Source organism: Dinoponera quadriceps, unplaced genomic scaffold (genome assembly GCF_001313825.1).
Source record: "Dinoponera quadriceps isolate SergipeBrazil2010 unplaced genomic scaffold, ASM131382v1 scaffold2600, whole genome shotgun sequence".
Lineage (NCBI taxonomy): Eukaryota > Metazoa > Arthropoda > Insecta > Hymenoptera > Formicidae > Dinoponera > Dinoponera quadriceps.
In genome coordinates, this window is record NW_014556795.1 from 783,358 (window position 1) to 804,272 (window position 20,915).

Genomic DNA, 20,915 nt, shown 5'->3' on the forward strand with positions numbered 1-20,915 from the left:
ACGTTTATCATTACTCGCGTGTCATCCTACTAACACGCCGACGACGATACACGTACGTCTCGTCCGAGAGAGATCGCGTGTCTACGTTGATGATCGACGTTGAACCATTGACGCGAGCTCGACGGCGGTCCGTGCTCGATCGGAGCCGCGACATCCGATGAAACTGTTTCTCGATGACCTTACGACGTGACGCTTTGCATGACATTAACATACCGCGTAAATCGTCGCAGTCGCGACGTCGCGTTGCTGAGGTGAGAAAAATATCAGACTCGGCTGGCGCAAAACTTTTACATGGTAGAATAAAACAAAAGACGTACGGGATGCGTACGTGGAATATACGAATTTGCGATATCACGATTTCTAGCCTGTTAAATCTAGTCGAAACTTCAATTCTGCATTAAGTCTATGTAATTCTACGTTGAGTCTTCTATTGTGCTCCCTCTGATGCTACAAAATGGGAAGTTATTCCCGTTTTCTCCACTTGAAGAAAACTTAGATAACCACTTTAGATAACTTACTGTAGATAAACGGAATCCATCAGGAACACGTTATAAAAACACTTGGCATTACAATTCTCAATGAAAACTAATTTCGGTAGTACAAGACATTTAGTTATCCAAGACGTCTTTAATCATTTCTGAATTGTCTTAAGAAAACCATAGGGTATGCGATAATACCCGCATTTCTTCCATCAATTAATCAAGTATCAATTCCGTCTCCTCTATCGCAGTTATCACATCTCGAGTGCTAAGGTCGCGAAGGATTAATTCGTCGGGCGCACGTTTCACAGAGACGTGCTGATACGCACACTGCCAATTCCTCGATAAAAGGGAAGACCGGTGGGAGTGATAAGAGTTAATACCGGTCAAACGAAGCATATCACTTTCCGGACAGCACTTGGCCGCAATCGACGTGACGCGGCATTTAAAACGCAATATCCATTATCCGCGGGACTTCTCGTTTCCTCGATAGGTTCCGCGATTCGCGTCACAGCAGACAATGACAATTAAAAATAGCGAAGGGGGGAGAGGCAGAGCGAGAGAAAAGAGAGGAGGAAGAGCGACCGTACACATGCAGAGAGAAAGAGAGAGAAAGAGAGAGAGAGCTGGCAAAGAGACAAGATTGATCAGCGGGAATGCCGAGGGTGAAAACGCGGAGACAAAACAGATCGAAACACCATGGGGCTCAGGGGGTTAGTTTCTATTTGAGCACCCTCTCCGGCACGGCCGAGTGCCTTACTAATTCCATTAAACGACTACGCACTGGCTTTCCATACTCCCTTCGTCACACGCGGCATCCAAATTAGCGCGCAATTATTTCCCCGGCGTGGCTGACGATGCGACGAGGTGAGAGAAAGAGAGAGAGAGAACGAGCGGCGTCGGGGCGACAATGATCAAATAAATCCTGTCGGTACGCGGCCTTCGAGGCTGATGTAACCCTTTCGGCAATACGTACGCGCGATATTCAGCGCACGTTTCACGAGAGCCGGTCGTCGCCGGCGCGACCGTTTTATCGGCGGAATTTAGCGTTTCTCCTTTCGCGGACCGCTGCATCGCCAAATATGCACGCTCGCATTACGCTAAACGTACTTCTCCCGCTCGTAAATTCGCACGCCTGTCTTTGCAAGATAATTACGCGAGAGGCTGACACACTGCGGCCCAAAAACGCGCCTCCCACGCTGAATTAAATTTTACCGTTGACACAACGGCTTTGCTACAATAGCAAAATTATCTTTTTTGCTGTAACAAATCTCTTTGTTTTTCCTATAGTAACGGACAACTTGCTGTGCCAGCGCGAAATTATTTTTTTTTCGTGCAGTAATTAAATATTTGGTCGATAAATATTCACCAAATTTCAGTATTTATTATCAAAACCCTCTTTTCAGTGCATACACATATAGGATAAGCGGGAACACGGTATTGTGTGACAAAGAAAGCTTCACTATTAACATATCTCCGTCCTTCCGTCTTGGCTTCAGCTCCCCAATGGCAATGCTCAGTCCATTCTATATGTCTATGGCCCCGACTTACCGCATTCGGCAACTCTTTTCATCTATGACATCTGTGTTTCGTTCTTCAAACGACTCGACACCTCTTCGACATATCCAATAATTCGGAGTGAATACCACGCGTACGCGAAACGCGTGCCAGAATAATTAGATTTCTCACGTGTCGCGGCACTAAAAATTGAACTTTCGACGAAAGCTACGAAAGTTTCGCGTTTTATCTCGCGTGCGTTACTGGCCGCCGCGAGTGGAAGACAGGAGAGACAATAAGCGGAAACGCCGTTGCCGCGTCCGCCGCGTGATGAATTGCAGTGACGTACGCGCGGATTCGCGAGACGCTCGACACGCGCTCGGTATGCTCGCAGGAATCGCGCTGAACCGTCGTCATAATCGCCTCGACGAATGAGTAACGCACGACGAACTGTTCCGTGGAGAATTATCACCGGGAAAGTACAGGAAAAGAGAAAAATGTCTGCCCCCCCTCATCCCGTCACGCTCTATCAAGCAGTACTTAAAAACTTTGTCGAAATTGAATAGAATTTATTTCTTCTGCAAAGTTTATATTTTTATTGCACTGAGAAAAAATATTTAAAAATTTGTTTCGAAAGAAACAAAATTCATTAATTTTTCTACTTACTTATTCTGTGAAATAAACCTGATATCCCCTCCCGCAAAGAAGTTTTTAAGTATTTCTTTCTCAGAGTACGATTGCATAACATTATAAATGTTTCTATACGGTAAAAGTTCGCGCGAAAAGAAATTGGAGCATTGCTCGGTGTGTGACGATACATGTTGAAAAAAGGATTGGTAGTAATTAGCAAAATTTGATTAAATAGGCGTGCATTTGCATTCATATTTATATCGCACTTTTACGTAAGATCTATACTCGTATACACGAGAAATACAAGAACGAGAGTTGCGTGATCGCGTCAGTATGTCAGAGTTTATGTAACGTAACCTTTGAGGATCACTTCTACGTTATCGACGCTTATTAAGTTCGTGATCGATTTTGCTATCCCCTTAAACGCGACGTCCGCATAATCTATCCTGTATGAGCGAACGACGGATCAATCAATACGTACCCGCGATTAATTGATTCGTTAAGTCAATCCGGCTCGTGTATCGATGTCTCGGTAATGCCTTTTGCAACGGCAGGTTCTTTTTTTAATCGCATCGACGCGCACCGCGGCATCCCGACGATCGAACGCGCTCGCGTTGTCGCTGTTTTTCGGAATAACAGCGCTGTTTCGCGGTCCGCACGTCAGGTTGACGTTACAAAGCCGCCCGTAGCCGTTTGCGTCACAACGCTCCGTAATTGGCAGCAAATGGGCTCAGCAAATGGGCTTTAATTCCATTTGCGCAATCAACGGCCCGTAAACGTAACAGCCGTGCCGAGAGAGCATCGACAGCCGATGCCTGTCAGAAGCGTCGACCAGTGGGCCGCTCCGCGTTGGATAACAAAGTTACCCGCCACTTTTTCTGCGGCTTGCATTTAATTAACGCACTTGCAGCTCGATTTTCGGGATGCGCGGCGCGCGGAAAATTCGCCCGGACCTTTGTATCCATGTGACGAGAGATCTCGCGGGCGTTCGAGCACGTTCGCGCTTCGTTCATTATTTCCACTCGGTGCCGGAAAATTATCGGCGAAAGGCAAGCTTTTCTCTCCCGTCTCAAAGTTATGTTATCTTTTATATTCTATCGCTGAGAAAAAGCGCTATCGTTCAAGTAAGACTTGCTTGATCCAAGTGAAATGGATGCCCGATATTCTTTGGCAAATGTTTACTACAAGTAGAAGTATGATTGACTATATACGATATGGTATTTAAATTGATAAAAATATTATTTGATTTATAAAAGACTGAAGAATAAACGATTACGTTGATATGATTTTAGCACTTTTTTCCTGCGTGTAGTCGAACTTTATACACACAGTACAATCTGAAAGATCGTCGCTACGTCTCACCGTCCTACAGCGGATCGTTTCGAATCAATGCGAGTATTATGACGTAATCCATTTTTAACGTCAACTGACGTTTTCGATCGCGGACTCACATCCCCGTAACCGGTGGCGCGGCTGGATATTCTTTCGCAAAAAACGTATCCCAGATTATCGAACAATGGCGGGCGCAGAACGAAAAAGGATAAATGAGAACGATTATATATCGGAACCGCGGCGCGCGCTCGCTACGGAGAACACGCGGCGGTCCGGCAAAGCGCCTTTTTACGGTGCAAAAATTCCTCTTAATTAAATGTAAGTTAAAAGAGTTAAATGCAGAGAGAATGCAGCACCGCTCGCGCCGCTTTTTGCGCGTTTTCGCGCCTGTGAAAAAAAATTCCTCCGCTTAAAAGCATTTCGTCGCACGTCGCCGAGCGGGGATCGATCGCGCTCGCGCGGCACATCATTAATATCCCATCAATCCCCATGGATTCAGACACAGCGCATGAATGTTAATGACCCGGTGTGACGGTGTCGCACTTGTTATTCTTATCCCTTCGACAGAGGGAAGATGTGTCGGAGGGAGAAAGAAAGAAAGAAAGAGAAGGAAAGGAAATACGCTCGATGCTCGAGACTAGCGCAGCGCGGCGCGCAAACCGCGCGTCGGGAATCGTTGAAAACACCGCTCATAAAGCGAGAAATAAGACGTTAAGAGCGCGGTTTAATCGTCCTCGTCTACGTGTCGTCTCCGCTGCGCCGGGAATAAAACTCGATTTCCCGTTACCGTCCATAATTGACGCGTCGCGCCCGTAATTGGCCATCGCCGTAATGTCGTCGTTCGAGGATCGATTGTTCGATGCGTGCGAAAGCCGACGACCGTCGGCCGCTTTTCCACCCTGCCTTCTTCCCGCACTGCCCCACCCCTCCCTCAGCCCCGGTCTCCTCCTCGAAATCGAGGAGCCGCGTTTCCCGCTCTAAGGAGGCGCGAAATGCATCGAACGGAGGAGAGAGCGTGTGCGCGCACGCGCACGGATCGGTCGCACCGGTTAATTAATTAAAATCACGTCGAACGAACTCCATCGAGGTACGAAATTGAGTTCAATGTACCAAAATGTCGTTACATCAATTTACCCGTGTACGGCTAGACATCGGCGGGGGATTTAATGAAATTCCGTCATAGCGGAAGGTTCGCGTCACGCTCGCATGTTCGAGAGAGAGAAAGAGAGGGAGAGAAAAAAAATGCGGCGTTTGTCGGTGACAGTCGACGTCACGGTTGCGCTCTCTCGCCTCTTTCGCTTCCTCTTTCCTCATTTCGACCGAAACGCGAAATTAGTCGCTTTGTTTCACGGGAGTGATTCGACAGCGCGGCGCGCAATTTATGAAAGCGCAGCCGCATAATGCGTTCTCGGAGATTGTCTCGCGATAATCTTCAATTTCGAGCGCGCACGCCGAGAGAACGCGCGTGAGTACGTATACACAATATATACCGAAATCGCCTTACGTCGGTAAGCGAGCCTGGTTACGCCCCAGAAGGTTGCGATACTATAATGCGATTTCCTGCGTGATCGAGCCCCGTATCCTAAACATTCAATTAGGAGAACGAGTTCGCGAGGAGGGACTCGATAGCCGATAATTTCGGCCTCGTGATGGGCCCTACTGTGCACTTACCCGCCGCGTAACGATTTGCGCGATGCCCCGGCCGCACGACGATTTGCTGCTTTTGCTCGCGCCGCCTCCCCCCTCCCCTTTCTTTTAATTTGCCACTAAGGACTACTTATTTTTATGGCGAGCCGCGACGGGCCCGCTATAAAGAAGAGAACACTTTGACATACTCAAAGGGGAAGCATTTCGTCATTACGTACTATTACATTCTTTTACCGTACTCTCGCGTATGGTTTGCAACGGTTTGCAGCTGAAGGTGCAAGATGAAAAGCGTATGATCTTTAGAACGAGTAGAACGGTGGATACAAATTTCGCACGTACAAATATTACTGTACAAAACTTACTTATTAAGTTGAGTTAAGTAATGCATGTATATTTCGTGTAATTTGTTAAATGACCTATTGCCGTCGGCACGTGATCGCATTTAATTCAAGGGTGACAGCGCACACTGGCGGACAATCGCGGCGTTTCCGCCTCGCAAAATCTCCTCGTCGGGGGGTTATCGAGAAGCGTCTCTTTCATCCGGCGAGCTTCAACAATAGCCGATGCGTACATTAAAACTCAACAGGTCTAACGACGAATCCGAAGCACACACTCCGGATTACTTCGTGAGTGGATCCCTTTTGATCCGAAAAAGCAGTCGTTCCCCTTTCCCCGGCCCTCCCTTCTACCATCGTCGTCGGCTGGCACCGATCGCGCCCTGTCTGCAGCTTTTAAAAGCCCGATCGAACCGCGCCACAAAGAGGATAAATGCGACTGACAGGCAACGAAGTTCGGAGAACAAGAGGACGGCCCTACGAGCCGGGCTGTTGCAGGAGGATGAGGCGGAGAAGGAGGACAGAGGTGCCGAGAAGGCGCCGGAGGAGGAACAGGAGGATGGGGTCGGAGGAAGGAAAAAGAGAGTGAGCCTATTCACGAGTGTGCCGGTAAATGGGTTAAACGGCAGAGGTCGAGAGGGCAGCCAATTTAAATCACCGCCAATTCTGTGCAGTCCAATTCGATTCGAGCGAGATCGTTTCGAATCCTCCCGCCTCCGCTTCCGTTTTCACTTTCCCCGTCTCTGATCTATCTATCATTTGTCTGCCGGCATCGATTTCGTCAAAACAACCCGAGCGCTGATTTTCCAAGCTTATTTTGGACTGTTTAACTCGCGGCGGCGTGTAACTCACGTTCTCGACGCGACGATGTGAATATTTCGGTGCAAATAATCGCGAGATATGAATATATATATATATATATATAGACACACAAATTGGAGCGCTGCTACAATCGCAGAGTGTCGGTTGCATCTGCATGCTGGTACTTACGTTTGCTAATATGTAATTTCGATTACAGGTGCAGTCCTTTGTCGCGCAGATGTAATTTTGCTGATACAACAAATAGCAAAGCGCGCGTGTGTAAATGCGGGCCGATTAACGCACGGTGTTGTATGTTATGAGAGAAAAGAGAAAGAAAGAGAGAGAGAGAGAGAAGGAGAGAGAGGGAGAGACACGATTTTTAGGGGACAATTTTTACTGTGCATTATCTAAGCGGGAGTTTTGTCGGAAAGCAATTATGACGACACGGGAGCTGCTGCGTTCTCGAGGTGGCTTTCAACCACCGGTCGTCGTCTACCGGTTAATAATTATTATTGATTGTTTCCCTGATCGACCGAGCGCTGCCTATCGAGAGACGTCATAACTGTAACCGATTCTATGTCGTCCTCATTTCCGCCGCCTCCATTTCCGTCGAAGTTTAAAACGAGACGCGAAAAAATCTCACGTTGACGCACCGTGATCGCCGTCGTCAAAATTAAAAGCTTAACACACGGAAATTGATTATAATTCAATTCGCGAAATTAATTCGGAGTTGACGCGCGCGCACGTCGGTCAACTTAAGAAGAACAGGACGCGCGTTATAATTTACACTCTAATTAACGTAATTATCAGGATCCGGGTCTCGTTGCGGCTGATAATTACGCGTCTGAGATATTCTGTCTGTCAAATTAACCCCGTCGTCGGAACGATGGCAGCCAATTCGGTGTACCTCCGCGAGCGGATCGTGCTTATACACGTGTTCTCAATATCGGGCGCGCCGCGAAAAATCGACGATGGAGAATAAAGAGGCAGAAAGAGGGCGGATAGCGAGCGGGAAGGGTCGAAGAGGCTGAACCCCTCTGGAACCTCTCTCGTTGGCGGCGGGCCAGCCTCGGATCCGCATCGTCATCGTGTACTTTCGTTGCGATCCGATGTAGCACTGGACGTAATAGAGATCGCCCGGCTACTCCATTAAATCGGCGCTCCGACGGTTTAACTAGCCGCGCGGAAAAAGCCCGGGCGAAAATTCTGCCTTGATCGTTTTTAAGGATCGACGCACCTTTGCCCCTCGAGGGCGGCTGACAAGTCCCTCTCACAAATTCACTATTCTCCTCAATCCATTTACGTGAAAAAGAAAGGAAGATTCTCAAGACACCTGTCTTTGTACGTTTTTACGCAACGATATGAGTCGCCGTTCTCACGATTTTTGTGGACCGTTTAGGATGTTTAAAATGTGTTAAATTTAAGACAAAATTTTTTATCGTGCACTGTGGAAAGAAGGATCAGAATATAGCCAGGGATGCTTATTTATACTTACAGATATCTATTTTTAACGTCATATAAGATGAAAAACACCGGAGCGAGGCAAACTCGGGCTGAGATCGAACTCGGGTCTTTCGCTTGCCAACCCGCTCTCACCACTGAGATATTTAAGTGAGACACATTAGTGAGACATATCCCGCCTTTCTTATTTAAAGCATTGGTATCGTTACGTGAAATCCACGTTTCAATACTGAATTGGTACCTCGCCAATCTCCAGTATTGGCCGAATGTTCACGATTTCTTACATGGATATAGTAACACTTGCTAGAAAACTGCTTCTATTAGTTATAATTCTCTCATTACGATGATTATAGTTACAAATAACAAATATTTCTTTTCGGCATATAATGATCAAACGTCAAAAGTAAAATTATATTCAAGAATAGTCTGATAGATCTTTGTGTCGTGCTTACCAAGGAACGTCGACACGGTCGTTTCGAGTGAGAGACGTAGCGATACCCGCCTTCAAACTACAACGGGCGTTTTTCTTTCCTTTTTCCGCCGAAGCAGCGGAAAACGAGGCGAACATTAATTACACACACGGGACGATTAATCGTCGCTTCTGTTACGCTAATTGCATTTGTCGAACGTGGTGTGCGGGATTGCGCGAAACAACGTACCGCACGCGCGACGGCTAAACGGCCGTGCATTGTTTGCAATGCTCAGCGTATGGTGGACCGTTAAATGAAGCGTTTAGCGCACGGGCGATCCGGAGGGCTCGATTTATTTCCTTTCAGCTGCGGCGAGCGCCGATAAGATCGCGGGGTTGCGCATCGTCTACGTGATGGGCGTGGCTCCTAAACGTATCATTTATTTGCATTACCATTCGCGAACGATAGTCACCGGCGACGACGAAAGATACGCCGTTCGCTCGCTCCTAATTGATTCGCGAATAATACTCATCCGCCGATTGTTATTCTCATTCGACGGGAGAATTCATTATCCTACATCTCGCGCAGCCTGTGTATATGTATATATATATATATAAACACATTTCACATTTGCACATTATATTTTAAACGAGCGTCTACATCGCGCATAACTAATGCACGCACGCAGCGATCGGACGCGAGATCAGTTTTGCAATATAATAACGCGAAAGTCACGCGACACGTCCCACTAATACACCGTAAGAAATTAATTATATCGAGCTGTTTTGCAGAACGCGATGTCCGAATGTCACTAAAATTATCATGCCGATTACTAATATTGCATGCGCTCGCGTACGTTAATGCAACCGTTCCCTCTCTCTTTATTCGCGTCGATAATTTCCGCCATACGACGAACAGATTAATTAACTGCCGTTCGTTCCCCCACTCGGCCGCTCCGTCGGTGTGGAGGTATATCGCCCACCCTGAGTAATAATTTAAATAAATTGTGCGCCGCCCGCGCGCGAGAGACACGCCTAAGGAGAAACGGCGAAGCGCGCGCGGCTCTTCGCGGTGATCTTATCGCTTCGCGTCAATTAACACTGTCGCGAGCGCGAGGAAAAATATTCGCCGGCTTTAAGTGACTCGTTACGATGTAAGCCGTCCCGTGCAATAACGGAGCAATTACGAGCGAAATTATTTCTATTCGTTTCCAGTTCCAATTTCCCGGCCGCGTTTCTAGGACTTCGGATTAGGAATTCTTGGGGGAGGCAAATTGTCAGGGAGCATCAAGTTTTGCGCAGATAGATGTAAACTGCTTTGATATTTGATCATAACATGTTCGAATGACCATGACGAGTCGACATGCAAACCAAGGATTTTAAGGACTGGAGAGACTTGAATGACGGAAAAGTTGGCATTAATGTCAAAGGAAGGAAGGTAGAAAAAGTTAGGAGACGAGCTAGAAAAAAAGGTAGGAGGATTATATCAGTAAAAACGCAGGAACCACGCAGCAGCAGGTTGATCGAATTAATACAGAACGAGCGTTTTTCATTCGTCGATATCCGTCAAACAACGTGGAACAACGCGACAGTGCTGTCGATATTTTAAAGCATGACTCACATCCACTGCTCCGGACGGTGTCACACTCGCACCAATCCGAGGAACAGCGCAATAACGAAATATTTCGTGACTAATATCCCTTCTTAGAACAAGATTTGGTCTTATCACATGTAAATATATTCACGCAGATGCATCATAGTGTATACAAATCATGCGTGTGCCAATCGTTCTCTCAACTGCGATAACAACGACGTAGAGTTTCTCTGAAATCTCTCTCTCTCTCTCTCTCTCTCTCTCTCTCGGTCTCCTGTAACGCGTGTAAGTTCCAAACTGGCCATAGGCAAATTCAACCGCTGATAATTTCATGCATCATCGGTGATGCGCGCAGCAACGGACGCGTTAAAGGCTGACGCCACACTCGGCTGCGTCCCCGGATATACCAGGCCCTCGCGCTGGAAGCGGCTATCATTCGCAAATGATAATTTAAATAAATGATACGTCTAGAGGCGCCACGCCTATCTCGGCAGATGCACACGCCGCTCGCGGATTGATTGAATAACCGCGAGCGCGCTCGCGTGCAAAAAGTTCAGCGAGGCTGCACGCGATCATTAGGAGAACGCGTTCTACGAAAGCAGCCGAAAGAAATTCTCTCCTCTTAGCTCGCCTCTTAGTGTCAATTATTTTTGCTCCACGACGCGATGCTGTACGTCCCGCCGCAATTAACTCCCGCCGTTACCGATATAAAGTCGTCTCCTTCTCGATTCCTCTTAATGCTCTCCTTAATTCTTAATCGATGAATTTATCTCCGAATTTTTATCCTTAGTTTTCTCGAAAATTTCAGCTCTAAATCAAGTCTATTCGATTCTAAATTCAGCCTTCTACCGTGCCGCTTTGATATTACAAATGATAAGTTATTTTCACTTTCTCCGCTTTAAGACTTCATGTGGGATTAAAATTCCGACTCGAGTTATCGCGAGACTTTGACGAGCAACACGGTCGCAAAAGTTCCGCAAGCTTCCGCTAAACCGCACCACACGCTTTACGCAAGATGATGCAGTTACAGTAAAAGTCACTTGTAAAAAATGGATTTTTCCCATTCGCTCTAATTAATTAGCCATGTACGTAAGCGTTCGGATGGAAAGGCGTCCCGACAGCTGTCTATAGCGCGATCTACGCGCGCTCTCAATCTCGATTCTCACAATCGAAGAGAACCAGCAAGGTTCGGCTCGAGGTAGAGGGAAGAGGAGGGGGCGGGGGGNGGGGGGGGAGTGAAACTCGATTGTTGCTTTCTACAAAATTAATCATGCTATTTGGTAATAAGCTGCAGCGACGAGCGCGCGCATATACAGCGACTACGAGACGTGCGCAGCGCGCGGCGGCGATGCGCTACCGACCCCGACCGGCCGTGCTTACATAACGAGATTTATTACAAAACCGCGGAAGTACGTGTGCGAGTTACTTTCCAGCATTAACGAACGTGGCTCATTGCGTGCGACGTACGCACGAGATCTCGTGTCCCGTTGCGTCGGATCATACGTGACGAGCGAGAAGTTCGCTCACTCGCACGATCGCGTTTCTTTCGCGTGCGCCACATCTTTCTATAATAGGAGCGTTATGTATCGCACGAAAAGAATCGCAACTGAATCGATTTCTTCTTAAGCGCTTCTCGGCTTCTTCGTTATTTCTCTCCCCCCCTCTCTCTCTCTCTCTCTCTCTCCGTTTATTAAAAGTATACGCGCGAGTTAAATTACAGACCGATAATCGTATCGGTGCATTAAACGGGTTTATTCGAGGCATTCTATATAGGGCGTGCAGTGGCCATTAAAGCGCGCTGAACGTCGTAAACGATTAAACGCAAGCTCCGGCGTTTCTTCGATACACATCTTTCAGTTTCTCAGCGAGAGATGGTACGATCATACCCTCCTGAATGCGCCAGTCTAAGACCAGAGCAGCGGGAGAGAAAGAGGCGGGGAGGGCGAGGAATGATTCGAGAGTATAGTGCGAGACTCGGGAGGGAAATTATACTTGCATGAGCCAGTCCTCCCTCCGGCCCTCCGGCCTGAATGGTAATTAAAGCGTGCGAGACTTTCTTACAACGCTCTTAATTCCCAGGAGCATCGAAGGAGGACAACTCGTCGGCGAATTTGTTATCCGTTTTACAAAGAAGCGACCCGCGCTGCTTTTCGGAGCAAGTGTATTCGGCGATTCTATCGGAGCTGGTGTGTTACTTTGAGAAATTATAACACTGACCGAGGAAGGAGCCAAGAAAATGCGATAATTATAAATATATTAATACGTAAATTGTCTAATAATCGTAAGCCACAATGTATCAATGTGTTCAGAATCACGAAGTTAAGGTGTACCGCGACTGAAAAATGAATTAAGAGAGTTACAATCATCAGAAGTTAGCGTTGTCGGTTCTCGCTCATTCGAAGCTGGCAGACGTAAGGTAGAGCTGTCTTCCAGGCCATTTCGTGGTCTGAATTCTCATAAATAACGAACCGTGCCATTTGACCGTGTGGGCGGAAAAATGTTCGTGACTCTGTTCGTCATAACGCGAGGAAAAGCACGAGCTCGTGTGCTGCGGTCCGCTCGAAAAGCCGGAAGCATCGAATTTGTTTTTATTTCCGACATACAGCAAACTCGTATACCTCGCGATCAACAGGTGACCAGTTGAATATTGGGTCGGACGACGTTTCGCAGGAAACGCACCATTGTCTCGCAACCCCTGATTGAGGATCATCAATTTTTGAAGCTATCTCTGGCTAAAATACGTTGAAGAGCGCTTAAATCGGGCGTAAACCCGACTTGTCGCGTAATGTAAAAAACAACCTCCGCGGTTAAACAGATGAAACAACTTGTCGAGGGGAGTTCGGGTAGATTTATACAATTCTCGTTTTTAATCTGCTAATCGTAATACGAAATATTTCTCAAAGCTGTTCCTTTGTTCATCTTTAGTGCTTCGAAACGATGCCGAAAATATACCCAATAGGCGAGGAGACCAACACAGACAGCGATTTTCAACTACAGTGTAGATGTTTAAACACACCACTTTTTTTATTATTCCAGATTAACAAGAAATATCACCCGTATAAGCCCCGACTTCGACGCGGACATCCAAATTTAGCTCATTCATCGCGCGCGCGGCGATGTTCGACGCAGAAATTCCCAGTCGTGCACAGCCTCGCGCGTTATAAATCACGTCCATGGAGTGGAGAGCGGTAAGTATCCTCGAAACGCCGACAGACGGACGTCGACACCATAAATACCGTGCACGCAAAATAAACAATCCGGAAAGATCGATTTGTCCCATCGAGCCATTCCGGTCGATCGACTTTCCCCTCACCCTCATCCGCCTTCCTAGCCCACCCTCATCCGGCGGACTTTTCCCCGCAAACGCCACCCGGAATTCCAAAGGACTCGAAATCTCACGCTCGCACCCGTCGACCGGATAAATCATGACACCCGCGCGCGAGTTTGCCTATCTTCCTATCCTTCAGATCTCTCTCTCTTTCTCTCTCTCTCCATGTCCGAAGTCGCTTCTGTCCACATGTCGGCGCCGGTGCTACTCGCGCGTCCGTGTGAACATAAACTTACACTTAGTGCGTGCGTCTGTCTGTGCCGAGTTAAGGCTACTCGTCGATGGGTGTCACAGTCGACCAATACGAGAGCAACAGACTGTGAAGACCTACGAGTTACGTACTTGTTGATTTATTGGCAGCTAAATCCACAGCGAAGCTTCCCTCGCGACGCGGAAATAACGGGCTAACGGACGCTTTATACGGCATTTCTTTTTCCCGTACAAACGGGGAATGAAAAATGTCGGCACGCGCGTGCTACGAGCCTCGGGAGGCGAATCCGATTGGTTCTGGTTGGCTGCGCGGAAGCGGGGTAATCTTAACCCTCGGTATCGAGGTGAAACTAGTCGGAACATGAGGCTCGTCCAGATTCGGCATAGCAGATGAACTTGAATCTGCTTTAATCTTGCTAATCACTTACGAATCTATATCTCCGACATAGATGTGAAGGAAGAACTTGATAAAATTACGTTCAATTACCTCTATCTAAAAAAAAAAAAATGTTGATTTTCAACATAAAAGGTTTAACATAAATTATTATGGAGCGTCACCCATATTTTCCCTCAAACTTCGCATTTACCCTGCTAAATGACTCGAGCACTTGCAGTATAAAATTACTGTGATAATAAATAGGGGAAAATTTACGAGGCTACGTCTGAACGTTCTAATTCCACTCTCCGTCAGGAAACAGATAAATCGATTTCATCGCAAATTATATGCTCGCCAGGATGGCGATCAGACGCGAGGCGACACACGAGCGCAAACAGGAAATTTTTCGATCCCCGACGCTATCATTTGACTACAAGCATAATCCGATTCGATGCCCGACGACGACGACGTGATGCCCGGTCGGGAGAAAGAGTTAGAGTCGAATAGAGAGAGGAAAGAGAGAAAAGAGAGAGGGGAGAAGGGGGGAGGGGAACAACTGTGCCGCACGAGTGCACGCAAAGCCGAAGCGTCGCCGCCGTTCGGTTCCTGCGTCGATCCCCTCGGTGTTGCGGTCGCCGTACGTGCGAGCTTCGCGATGCTATGATCCGATAAGCATCCCCCCTTAGGCCCTCCGTCCGCTCTCCTCTGCCCCCTCCAGATCGACCGAACGATCCCTCACGCGCGCCGTGCCTCCTCCTCGGCCTCAGCGCGACCTCACCGCGGTCGTAAATGCGGAGAGACCTCGCCGCGTCCTCGTCCCTCCTCGCACCGTCGTTCTTCGTCTTGCTCGCCGCACACCTCCCCCTCCCCCACGAGTCCGACTTCTCCTTCTTCTCTCTCTCCTCCACCCAACCTCGATGCCCTCACAGACCTCCTGCCGCAGCAGCTATTCTCGCACTCGCCGTCCTCGTCGCACCGCTGTCGCCGAAGGATCGAGGGTCGTACCGTCGAGTTCCACTCCCGTCGGGCCGGTTCCCTCCTTCGAGATTCGAGGCAGCCTGCAGCGCCGTCCTCGTCCCACCGCAGAGGGTCAACGTGGAAGCCCCATCGCTCTTTCTTTCTTTCTCTCTCTCTCTCTCCCCCGTTTTCTCGCTCTTTCTCGCCTTCACCGCACTCGACCTCGTCCCTGTCGCGCGCGCGAGAGAGAGAGAAAGAGAGCTCTCTCACGCGCGCATCGTGCATCCTCCTTCGCCGACTCGGGGAACGATGATAACACGGGTTTGTCGTGCGTCTCTGTCTTCAGTATGTGTCTTATTCTCCTATTCTAGACTGGCTCTGTCTCCTAGAGAGCCGGCCGTCTTCGTCACTTCGACGAGCGGCCGTAGGACCGTATCTCTCTTCGACATTCACGTGCTCTTCGCGTCTCTCTCTCTCTCTCTTTCGTTTTATCGAGAGCCAGTTCGCGAGTTTCTCTTCCTCTTACCGCCGCGTTCTCTTTCGCTGAATACGTTCGTCTGTTTTGCTTGTCCCGGCGTATTTCTTCTCTCGTCACTTTCCTGCATTCACCTTCCTTCTCTTCGGTAATTATCTCTCTCTCTCTCTCTCTCGCTCAGTCAAGTAGAATCTTTTCTCTCTCTCTTTCTCTCTTTCTTCCTCTTACTCTCTCCACCGATTCCGTCTCTGTCAGCCCACCGAATATATCCATCGTCCGCCCGTTCGTTCGTTCCCTCTCGCTTCTCTCGCGCTACAGTTCGTACGTATCCTCTCGCTCCGTCTCGCTAACATTCCTCCTTCTCTCTCTCTCTCTTTATTTCTCTTTCTCTCTCTCTTTCTCCCGTCCTTTCTCTTTCTCTCTTAAACGCGCACGCATTCATTCGGACGCGTACGTGCCAACCTCGCCTTGGCTCGACGAAATACGCACGCGTGTCTCCACGGACGACGTTCGTGATCCTTCGAATGTGTGCGTTGCGTGTCACCTATACGTACACGTGCGCGATGGCTCCTCATGGTCGCGTTTACACGCGCGTGAACGCGGCGACGTGTACGAGGGACAGCCAAACCCCCGAGACCTTCGCCGATCTCGATGTCGCCGTGTCGAAGTCCCCTCGCGAGTTGTGCCACTGCGAACCCGTCCTAGACTTCTCTCCCGACGATTGCAATTAGACGGAAACGCATCGCGTTTAACCCTACTTTCCATGTGTAACACATACAGAAGCATGATTTTTCTCTCTCCTTCAGGTTAAAGGTCAGCGCATCATGTAAGCGCACCATGGTAAAATCCGATATTAAATGAAAGCATGCTTGCATGTCCGACATCGGAGAAATTAATTTTTCCAAAAAAATACTCGTCTAATTTGTTCATATTTATCTCGAAATCGGACACGTTTCCACCCGGATTTTCAAATTGAAAATCGAAAGCCGTGAAAACCGCACTTCGCGAAATAGATATATCATTCGGCTGTTTGCGCTCGATATTTCAGACAAAGATCGCAAGAAGGATCACAGCGCGACTTGCCATCGCTTCCGGATATCCTGAGAGCGCTAATACTCGTTCGGGCTAGGCGAAGGCGTAAGCTTATCTCGACAACGTCGCGGTGCACGAGCTATCAATTGTCGGCCGTTTTGCTATAAATTTCGAACTTTCATTACGCCGCGATCGGCCGCGAGCGCTCCTCCGGACTGCTCTTTCCTGTTAATCGCGCGCACGTATTTCACGTTCGGGATCACGGTCGGCCGATCTTTTTTACCGCACCACCGGATACCTATCGGCTAAACGATTTCCCGTTCCTTTCACGGCGGATGCACGAGCGTTACCGGTTACCCGGACGCTTTACATATCCGCGAAAGATCGCAGATTAGAGCGACGGCGTCGCGTTCACAAACTGCCGACTGAGAAGTACCATACGTCGTTCGGACGTGCGCTCATGCGAATCGGCGAGATAGTGTCATCTGCTGCGATCCCCCGACTTCGGCCCGCTTCGGCTAAACGAGGAATAGGTATAAGAGGCTCCCGAGGAATTTTTATCCTTCACCGGGGACACACCACTGAGCGACCTATCTCACGAGCTATCGGCTATTTCCTCGACGACCGGCCCACTCGACAGTTCTCCGAGTATCGGCGATCGTCACGAGATGCCACATCGCTTCCCAAATGAACGCGCGTGTACGTTATATACTTTTCCTCTCCTCGCGTGAAAAATCGATGATATTTCGCTCCTGAGGACGACAGTATCCGAGGTTCCTTATATCGCTTCTCAAACAGCAATATATGCCTTTATGTCTCGCAAGCGGCAAATTAGTGATACTTCTCTCTAAGCCAGAGCTATGTTTTCGTCCGTTATCTCTTTTACGAGCGCCATAAATGCTTGATCCATAATTTCTGATATTTCAGTAGCTCAAAAACGCGCACTTGACTAAGCCACGCGTATTTTTATTGTTTAAATAAAATATTAGAAATATTGCAAAGTCGCATAGGTAAGGCACTTAACCGTTCATACCAGGAAACGTAAATGCTTCAGCTTATCCCTTTACCTGGCTTCACGGAGTGATATCTTAACCGAGGTCTCAAGTTTGGACAGCGATTCACGGCAACGTATCTCTAAGCTAAAGATTAAACGCGACAAGCAGGTAATATACAGCGCATCTAGGCGCAGCATCTAATAATATACGCGATATATTATTACGTATATCAGTGACATAATAAGGCGTATGACTGGAGCTTGCGTAACTTTCACGCAAGATCGAACAGTTAAATGAACATCAAACCGGTTTGTCGGTTTATCTGGAAACAGGAGGCAGCCGGGCAGAGCTGTCGCAGGTCGATTGTTCCATCGACAAAAATCGTATCGTTCTCTCCGTCGGACTAATTACAACAAATTCGGGATTCTCGGCAAATATTTCCCGGCCGATTTTGCTCATTTAATAAAATGAAGAAAAAAGAAAAAAAGGTGGCATTAACGCGAGAAAACGAAGTAAGTCCATAATTCATGAAGTCCAATGTGAGTATTTTATGTTAAAAGCAGACTTCACAAATTATAGGCTTACCTCATCCTCGCGCTGACCCCTGCAATTTAAACTTCCACGTTTTCCGAGTAGTTTCACGGACGCAAATTTACAAATAATGCTGCTCTTAGTTGATGTTCATGGGTCTCGAGAGTTAACGTTTCGCATCTGCGGGACTTGATATCGCGGATACCACCTGAATACGTGGGTCGTAGGTCGGTGGTGGAGATCCCCGCAACGTCGTGGATAACTTTCATCGCGAGTGCCGCGCTATTGTGTATACATACGAGGAGTAGAAGCCATAGGGGTTATTACGCCGAGCTTTCTGCGCGCCTCTCCGTCGTTCCTCCTTGGGCCTTCCTGGAAGTTCCGAGCCGGGGCAACAAGGGCAAAGGATGAAAGGCAGAGCGACGAGAGGGGGGAGGAAGAGGAGGATGAAAACGGTGGTATGGTGTGCCAAAAGGACAGGGAGGGAGGGAGGGAGGGACTCACCATCGGCAGAAGTTACGGCTTACAGAGCCAACCTCGCCGTCTGTTGAGAGAGAGAGAGAGAGAGAGAGAGAGAGAACGAAAGAGAGAAAGAGAGGGATGAACAGATAAATGGCAGGAATGCGCGAACATTGGACGAACGGTAATGCAAGGCGGAACGCGGCGATAAGCGAGAACGCGCGCCTCTCAGCGCCGGTGATTAATGATTAGATGACGGCCGTGGTACATGTTACGTCTTCACCGTGCTAAATGGGCACGATCGGAAACGGCATGCCGGTGCCGCTGATGTAGATCTACGCTACGCCTTGTTTATATTCCAAATATCCGGCCTTAAAATCGATACGACCGAATTCAATTTTGCCGAGAGCGAAAGTTCGAACCGCGATGTAGGGAGAATACGAGAAATAATAACGGTGTGGGGAGAAAAAGCGCAGAAATAACGTTTTCGTTAATATAACGGAAATGATTGGTGTTTGAGATCGCAACTACGGATGAGTCCGTGTGATCACGCGCACTTACATCTTCAAGCGTTTCCGCCTTCAAGAACCGTGCATTTATATCTGAACAAAAAGGTAAACAGCTAGTATAGGCTAGATACATTTTTCTATCTCATTACTAGCTCGTTATTGACATATTGTTTATCGAAATGTAGAATCAGTTTTGTGGTCTATAACCGTTGTTTAGCTATTACATGTCAAGTATGACAGAGTTAATGATAACGTTTTTTTCTCAAATACATGATAAAACCATATATACTATCGCTAGCATCTTTGAATTGCAAAACAAAATGGAAAATGTTACTACATAAAAATCTTGAAAAACAGAAATAAGCGTCACATTAATGGCTAACAACCGATTATGATGTTTCATCTCGTAACTGTAATTTCTAATGTCTAGCCATTAGCTAACGTATTTGTATAACCACTCGAGGTGAGCGTTGCATCGGTTAGTAGCGATGTTAGACACACAAATTTACTAGCTCGTGGTTAGATAATCACAACATTCAATTTCTACTCGGGTAACTGAGACAGTAGTGGAGTATTAACATAACGCTAATCTCAAGTACACCTTTGAGTGAACGTATAACTAATAAGCGAGCAGAAATATGCGTGTTCTTCATGGCGAAAACATCAAAGACGAATTTTCAAGTTCGCATGCACAAGGACGGTTTCAATGGCGGGCAATCGGCTAACTTACAGCCATCGCAAATACATTGAAGGCTCGTAAAATCGCAGTTGGAAAAGGACATCATCGGCAGGGTCAAAGATAACGGAGGGTTATAAATCTATGGTCATCTTTCTCGACGGTACCCACCGCAAATGCAGTGAAAAGCGGAGCTGTTCGCTCGGCACGGCGATCCGAGCCGAGCGAAAAGGGAGAAGAGGCAGAGAGAAGAGCGAGAAGGAAAGAGAGATGCCCCCGGAGGACGGAGGCCACAAAGGCGCCGTGGAAACACACGAGGCCTGTCGCTATTATAATGTCCTCCCCGACACGCGTAATTGCAGCGTGTGAGGAAAAAGCTCATTGGGAATGCCGGCGGTAGCGATTCCGGGCATGGATAACGACCACTTTGTGTTTCCCCGCGCGTTAATTCAACGAGCGCAACAAGAGAGCGAAGCTTAACGTTAGGATCTTCTTAACAGCCGTAATACTTAATATCCTGCAAGTTACTTATTATCCTTCGTCACCCTTGACATTCCGCGGCGCGCGCGCATCTGAATCTTCCCGACGCCTATCCTCCGCGAAAGCGAGAGTGCCTTTACTTCCGCGACTATTGTTTTTTTTTGGTTTTTTAAAAAATCCGACGTTGATGTTTCATCTGCCGAGTAAGGTATATTTGCAAAAGTGCAAAGCCGGGCCTACAATAAGTATAGTAAGCTTGAAGCCGTAAGAAATTGATCAATCACAGTCGAATAAGGCCTACCACACCCATTGTAAATCCGATCTAAAAGAATTGGTTTCACAAATTTCGAAGCGTAATGGTGTCGGTAGAATAATAGACGGGGGAGGAGAGGGGCTGCAAAAATGTGAGGACACTAAATAAATACGCAGGTCGGAATAAAATTCTAACGGTCGTGGATTTTACGTCTAGAAGACTCGATTCTTCTAGTTCATTTACCGTAAAGCACCGCGAGCTTTTACGTTGGTATAGAAAGCGGTATGAATTTGAAGCGTTTCAATGGAGAGAGTAGGAATCGTGGGAGGATCGCATTCCTAGCACTTCGTTCCAAGGTACAACGATCTACGGCCCTTTGAGGCAAGAAAGATCCTCGACTACTTGTCCTACAGTAAGTATCGGCCGCCACGCCAGGAGGTGGTCCCTGA

General features: G+C 47.8%; 1 protein-coding gene across 2 annotated transcripts in view; it reads right to left on the reverse strand.

Moving 5' to 3' along the window:
* LOC106748257 (ras-related protein Rab-37-like) overlaps positions 1–20,915 on the reverse strand; it is a 163,803-nt gene that overhangs the window by 117,539 nt on the left and 25,349 nt on the right. Inside the window, exon 1 of one of the 2 annotated variants that reach the window (XM_014626604.1) lies at positions 2,031–2,294. The exons of the other annotated variant lie outside the window; for it this stretch is intronic. The gene's annotated coding sequence lies outside the window, so the exon portion shown is untranslated. Of the gene's footprint in view, positions 1–2,030; positions 2,295–20,915 lie in introns of those variants that run through there. 2 annotated transcript variants of the gene reach the window in all.